Genomic DNA, 7,135 nt, shown 5'->3' on the forward strand with positions numbered 1-7,135 from the left:
ATTCCAGTTGTAGTGAGTAGAGCAAGAGAGGTCTGGATGTATGAATTTCTCTAATCTTAGTACATTTCGATATCTTAAGTTTTGAACTCTATAGCTAAAATTTCATTGGCTGTTTACTTTCAGCTAACAAAAAAGCTTCCGTTAATATTTGTTAGAGAACTTAAGGAAGGGAATTTATTCTCTCCTGCCTGGGTGTTCATTGCAACAATTTGTAAAAGTGTACAAACGGCAGTTCTACTTTTCCTTTCTCTGACTATCGCTTTCTCTGACTCGATTCACTCTTGTCTGACTTTTCCACTTTATCAACACAGACAACTGCTGCATTTTTATGTAACAACTATTGGCATGAGTAACTGATCTGCAACAGGGGATTGGTTCTAGCTGAGAAGACCGGAGGGCTACTACTATCTACAAGTTGTCCACCTTGGAGAAAAAAAGAATTTAAGTTTCAGAATGGCAAGAAATTCGACTAGAGATGATTAGTCAGCAACACAAATAATCATTTTTGTTCTAAAAGTTGAGTTTTCTGTATTAGCAATACATATTAACATTTTGAATTTGGGGTGGGCTTATTAGATGCCTGTGTCCAAGGAATAAATAGTGCTTAGAAAGTGATCATTTAAAAACAGAATTCTTTATTAAAAAAACAAGGATATTTGTTTTAATTTGAATCCAGATATTTGACTGAATCACAGAATTGAGCATCATTTTAGAAACACTGCCTATTTTTCTCCAGTTTGCTAGAGGTGGACAAATAAATACTTTTTGAAAATAATGATGCGTCACTGTTCACATTCAGCCTATATCACCAAATGTACCCACAAAGCCTAGCAAGCAGTAATTCATTTTAACTCACATAGTCTCTGTGTCATTTGAAGCTAGAAGATGCCATGCTGGTTTTAGTACTGTACTCCTCACTCCTTGATTTAAATCATAAATATTATGCCCTTCACTTTATAGCTACAGAATCTTGATCAAGCAAGGTCACACTAATGGAAATTCAGAACAAGGATGGCAAATAGTTTCCCACCGTGATAGTAGTGTCTGTCTCAGGGGCTGTGATGAAAAGGATTCTGAAGCCATACCTAGGTCAACAGGATGGAATATAAGGATTAATACAGATGTCTTCCACAAACGTGTGTGTGTGTCAGATCCTTGACTTCTCCCACTTCCTTAGATAATTAATTTCTCTCTGACTCCTGCCCCTAATAACTCTCCTCTGAGAGATTTACACTCGGAAGAAGCCCTGCACATCAATGGATCTATCTCTGTAGCTCTCGTTCTTGGCCACCACTCCCCCTGCTTTTAGTGATCACTCCCTCCACTTGGTGAATGCTTATGAATGAGAATTTGCAGGTGGATGTAGATTTGGTCTGTGGGTAGAGTTCTCCAGATGCTAGTCTGTCATTCCAGCTTATGTAGCACTGTTAACAACTCCTTAAGTCTCTATCTAATTTCTACTTACTCCTACCCTACGTATGCTTCACCTGCATCTCACTTTCATGGTATGTTTTCTTCCTGAGCAGCCATGGCTTTCTTCTTTTGTATGAAGGACTTGGCCTTCCTGGAAGTTAGTTTTATTTTATGTCCTCAGTCCTTTTTTTCCCCCCAGTATCAATATCTTTTTATTTTTGTTCAATTCCTGTTGTCCCCATTTCCCCCCATTACTCTCCCTTGTCCCACCCACCTCCACCTTCCACTCGCAAGCTTCTGCCTCCCCCTGTTGTCGTTGTCTACGGGTCCTTTATATTTGTTCTTTCACTTAATCTTGCCCCTTCTTTCCCCTGTAATCCCCCTCCTGCCTCTCCTCTGGTCACTGTCAGTTTGTTCTTTATTTCCATGTCTCTGGTTCTATTTTGCTCACTTGTTCATTTTGTTGATTAGATTCCACTTATAGGTGAGATCATATGGTGTATATCTTTCACTGCCTGGCTTATTTCACATAGCATAATACTCTTCTGCTCCCTCCATGATGTTGCAAAGGGTAGGAGCTCCTTCATTTTTTATGCTGTGTAGTATTCCATTATGTAATGGAATTCCATTATGTAATGGAATAGTTTACAGAAATAAAACTACATTATGTATTCCTTTAGAATGGGGTTTGTTTCTTTGTCTTCCCATTTTTTGGTTTGCTTCTCCTTCTTAAATTGACCTGTTTTGACTCCCTGACTTTGTGGTGTGGACTTCTATGGTAGGAAACCTGTGAGATTCAGTGATGCAGTCTCCTTGATCTCCTGAACTTGGTGCTCTTGGGATGCCCTTCATGCCATTTTTAGGTTGGCTCTGTGGATGTAATTGGGTTTTGATTGTTATTGGGTTGTTCTTTGGTGGGTCCTTCCCTCCACCTGGTTGACTGAGGGTCACTCCGCCCACCACATCTTGTATGCTATTGGGCAGGTGCTGCCAGAACAAAACCACAAAGCCCTGGAAACAAACCCACATTCACAAAAATAACTCCCCCCTATAATCCCACTATCAACAGCAAGTGACCAGTATTAATAAGGGTATAAAGAGATTAAGACTATTATAAAAAAGAAGAGCGAATATGAGATGAGCTACTGAAAGAAAAATGATTTTGAGAGGGAAGGAGGAACACTAATAAGAGGTGGGAATCAGAGCAATGTGAAGAGAGAAAGTAAAATTTACATCATAGATAAGAAAGGGAATGAAGAAGATGGAATGGAGTAAGAAAAGAGAAGCATATAGTATTAGGTTTAAACATAAATTAAAATAATATAAAATAATATAAATTAAAATGAAGTGAGAAAGAGAAAGAAAAAGGAAGGAAAAAAGTAACTAAATAATAAAAAAAAATAGAAGCCAAATTGGAGAGAAAGATCCACCACAGCACTAACAGCAAAAAATGAGCTAAAATAATATAGGTGGGATGGGAATAAGAGGGGGGAAAAAAAGAAAGAAAAGCTTAAGAGGTGTCTAGAGGAATGGGAAGTGATTTTTAAGATGATAGATGGAGAAGGAATACTAAGAGTGAGGAGTGAAAACCAGGCTAAGACAGGGAAAATTAAAATTTGAGACGAAAATAAAAAGAAAAAGAAAAAAAAGGAGAAACAAGAAAAAAACAGCAGAATGAAAATGAAAAAGAAGAAAAACAAACAAAAAAAACATGCTAAGATGGGGCAAAATTAAAATTTGAAACCAAAAAAAGAGTACTAGAAGGGAATGGTAGCATTTGAGATTTGAAATACAAAATTAGTGAAGATCTAGAGTTAAAATTGGAGAAATACAACAACTATTTTATCCACAACCACTGAGCAAAGATTGCCTAAAGGTGGAGAGAGAACGTGGGTATTTTAAGAGCAGGGAAAAAGGATGTCAGGTGACCATTGACAAGAAAGCTGGTTTTGAGAGCTGGTGGGGGAGAAATAGTAAGAGTGTGGAGTGGAAACAAGTTGTAGCAAGAGAGAAAACAATTTTAAATGAAAATAATGAGAGGAAAGAAGAAAGCAAAATGGGGTAAGAGAAGGGAGGGGCAAAATATGTGAATTGAAATAAACTATAGTATAAAATTTAGTGACTTAATATGCACAAACTTGATGGACAACAAATGAATGTTAAAAAGCTACATGCAAGAAAGAATATATCATGGAGATATATTTAGCATAAATCATGGAGAACACCACGGTGGATTTCATCTCAGTAGGATCTAGTATTTACCACTGTTTTTCTTTCTGGATTGACCTCTGGCAATGTCAGATGTTGACCCCATTTGATGTTAGGCAGTCTGTCTGAGACTTCCGGGGATCTACTGTGTCCTCAATTCTTCAGTGAATTTTTAAAAGTATGATTTTTGTAGCTAATCTTTCTTTTTTCATTATTATTAGAGTGGGATAACAGTCTCATCACTTTCTTATATGGTTGGGAAAAAAACTCCACTTACCATATTGTTGTTATTATTTTTAATTATTATTCCACTACAGTTGTCTCAATTTTTCTCCCTTTGTCCTCCTCTGCCCATCCCATCTCCTGCTCCCATGATCAGTCCCCACACTGTTGTCGAAGTCCGTGAGTCATTCACACATGTTCGTTGTCTAGTACCTTCCCCTTCTTTCCACCATTATCCCCTCCACCTCCCCTCTGGTCACTTTCAGTCTACACCATGTTTCCATGCCTGTGGATCTGTTTTGTTCATTAGTTTATTTTGTTCATTAGATTCCACTTATATGTGAGATCATATGGTATTTGTCTTTCACCGATTGACTTATTTCACTTAGTATAATAATTCTCTAGTACCATATGTGGTCACAAAACATAGGAGCTCCTTCTTTCTGCTGCATAGTATTCCATTGTGTAAATATACCAGTATTTTTATCCACTCACTTACTGGTGGGCACTTAGGCTGTTTCCAGCACTTAGCTATTGTAAATAATGCTGCTATGAACATTGGGGTGCATACGTTCATTTAAATTGATGTTTCAAGATTCTTAGGGTATAATCCCAGCAGTGGAATTGCCAAGTTAAAAGGCAGTTCCATTGTTAGTTTTTTGAGGAGATTCCATACTGCTTTCCCCAGTGGCTGCACCAGTCTACATTCCCACCAGCAGTGCACTGGGGTTCCCTTTTCTCTACATCCTTGTTAGCACTTGTTTGTTGACTTATTAATGGTGGCCATTCTTACCTGTGTGCGGTGGTATCTCACTGTGGTTTTAATTTGCATCCTTCTAATGGCTAGTGATGTTGAGCATCTTTGTGCATAGGATCTCGGGTGTGGGTGCAGATAAGACATATAACAAAGGAGGCAAACAACAACAAATCCCCAGGCTCACAAGAAAATGCTCATAGGAAATTAGATGTTTTTGTTCTTCTCTGAGTTTAGCAAAATGTAGGATTTTGTAGTACAACAGTTCCTTGAATAATGTTCATTCAACCTTGTCTCATTATAACATTGATGAGAAAAAAGATCAATATCTAGCCGAGTCACGGTCTATGTGAAGTTTGTACGTTTTTTCCTTTTCTGTGTGCTTTTTCTGGGGGTGCTTTGGCTTCCTAACACTTTCTAAAGATGTGCATAGAAGGTGCCTTGCTGTGTCTACATTGTCCTAGTCTGAGGGAGTGTTGGTGTGTGTGTCAGTGCGCCCTGCTTTGGAAGGTTGTCCTCCTTGGGTGGGTTCCACCCTGCACCCTGAGCTGTAGGAAGAGGCTCTGGCCACCTGCAACCCTGAACTAGAGTAAAAGGTTGGAAAAGAATTATCTCAGTTGTTTTTATTAATCTTTCTTAAATGTGTGTGTAACTCATTTATTGCAACATTTAATATTACACATGCTATGGGTCTTTATTTAGGAGTTTGGTGATATTTTGGGATCAGAAATATTATGCCCAAGGAACTTGTGTTTGTATCAATTAGCCTCTGGTAAAATTGATTTTGTTATATGTCATTTTGTTTCCAGTCTCAGTTTCCAAGAAACAATCATGACATTTGGTGAAGACTTATTATAGTTAAAATTTAAGGGGATTCTGAAGCAGGGTGTCTCATGACTCATACTCTCCTTCTGGTTTCTTGAAATTCAAATCTGAAAACGTGTAGAGGAAATATTTTGGTACTCTGAACTGGTGATGCTGTTTATAAGACCCTAATTGTTACTAACTCATTTCACAAGAGATTTTTTTTGCTGCCTTCTATTTCCTACTTCTCTAACTTCTAAAAAATACTTTTGATAATTAAGGAAGCCCTGTAGTTTCATATATTCTTTTTATTTTCAGGGAGCAATAATTGCGCCTCGGGTAAACCTCATTGGCTACGATACTGCCACTGCACAAAGCTTTTTAAAAAATTTTACTTTACAAATTAAGTGTTCATATTCATGGCTGCAATTTTTTCAGGTATTGTATAATGTAATGTAATGTTTTTATTTCCAAATTTCATATATTTACATATTTGTCTTTTCTTATAAATGAGTGCCTTTGTTACTTTTACTGTTACTTTACTATATCTCAGATTGTTTGTATAAGATTTCTGGTACACTTACCAAACATAGTCATATATATGTAAATATATGTGTGTATGTGTATGTATATATGTATATGTATGTGGTATATATACACAAACATTATGTATATATATCATGCATGTTATACATGCACACGTTTTAACAGAATTATTTCTGTATCAACATGAACCTTTTCATGTTACATTAATACAATGTAGATTCTGAAATAGAATAGACAGTTTTGTAACTTGTTTTTCCCATTCAATACTCATATACTCATATATATTGATAGCTCATTTTTCTTTCCGTGGTAGGAATTGTCATATTTATAACTTCGATAGATCATCATGGCAATTTGATCAGGCACCTTGCCCTGATTGAATTCTGCCTGTACAAGGATTAAGTAGCAGTTTGACACATACTTGTTTTCCTTTGGTGAAAATAAATCTCCCATTTTTGGAATGGAAATGGGTGTCTTTTTAAATTTATTTTTCAAGCATTTGCTTGAAAAACCTTCAGAGTAATTTCCATTCCTAAAGTCTCTTTTATTGCTTTTGTATTGATGAGTTTTCCTGGTATAAAGGAAAATAAAATTGCATAGAAGAAGTGATGAACAGCTTTCTTTCTTTCTTTTTTTATATTGTAAGTATATTTTAGTCTGATTGTCCAGTGTTGGATGAGACCCAATGGACGCTGCTCCAGAGCTGATTTACTCTTCTAGGTTAGCAAAGTACAGATGGGGTTTGAAATATTACATACCATTGCCAAACAAATTGGACAAAAATAAATCATATATGGAAGTCTTGATTAGATTAAACTTGAAACAGAATGGAGAGACATTTCCAAGATTTAGGAATAGGCTGCATTTTCAACAGATGCTCCTCTGACATTGAAAATAATCTACGACCCCATAAACTCTTGAACTGGACAAAACTCCGGCCTTCTTTAGGCCAGAAAGTTAGATATTCCTGTATAACACAAACATACAAACACAAACAAAAGACAAAATCAAAGATCTGGCTTGAGATCCAGGAGCTGGCACTCAGCACTAGTAGGACAGAGCCTATAATTCTGAACATCTATTCTTGTGGCCAACTCTCTTCAGGCCCCAGGGAAAAGCTTCTCCAAGTCTTTAGTCTTGTCTCCTAAAATCATAGAAGACAGCCTCCAAATGTGGTAAGGATCTGAG

At 36.9% G+C, this 7,135-nt stretch overlaps 1 non-coding gene across 1 annotated transcript; it reads right to left on the minus strand.

Moving 5' to 3' along the window:
• Nucleotides 1-5,642: 5,642 nt before the first annotated feature.
• Nucleotides 5,643-5,780, minus strand: LOC112309684 (U4 spliceosomal RNA). The gene has a single exon (XR_002975289.1). It is a non-coding gene; the product is annotated as a U4 spliceosomal RNA (small nuclear RNA).
• Nucleotides 5,781-7,135: the final 1,355 nt, after the last annotated feature.

The sequence above is a fragment of the Desmodus rotundus genome, chromosome 2 (assembly GCF_022682495.2).
Source record: "Desmodus rotundus isolate HL8 chromosome 2, HLdesRot8A.1, whole genome shotgun sequence".
Lineage (NCBI taxonomy): Eukaryota > Metazoa > Chordata > Mammalia > Chiroptera > Phyllostomidae > Desmodus > Desmodus rotundus.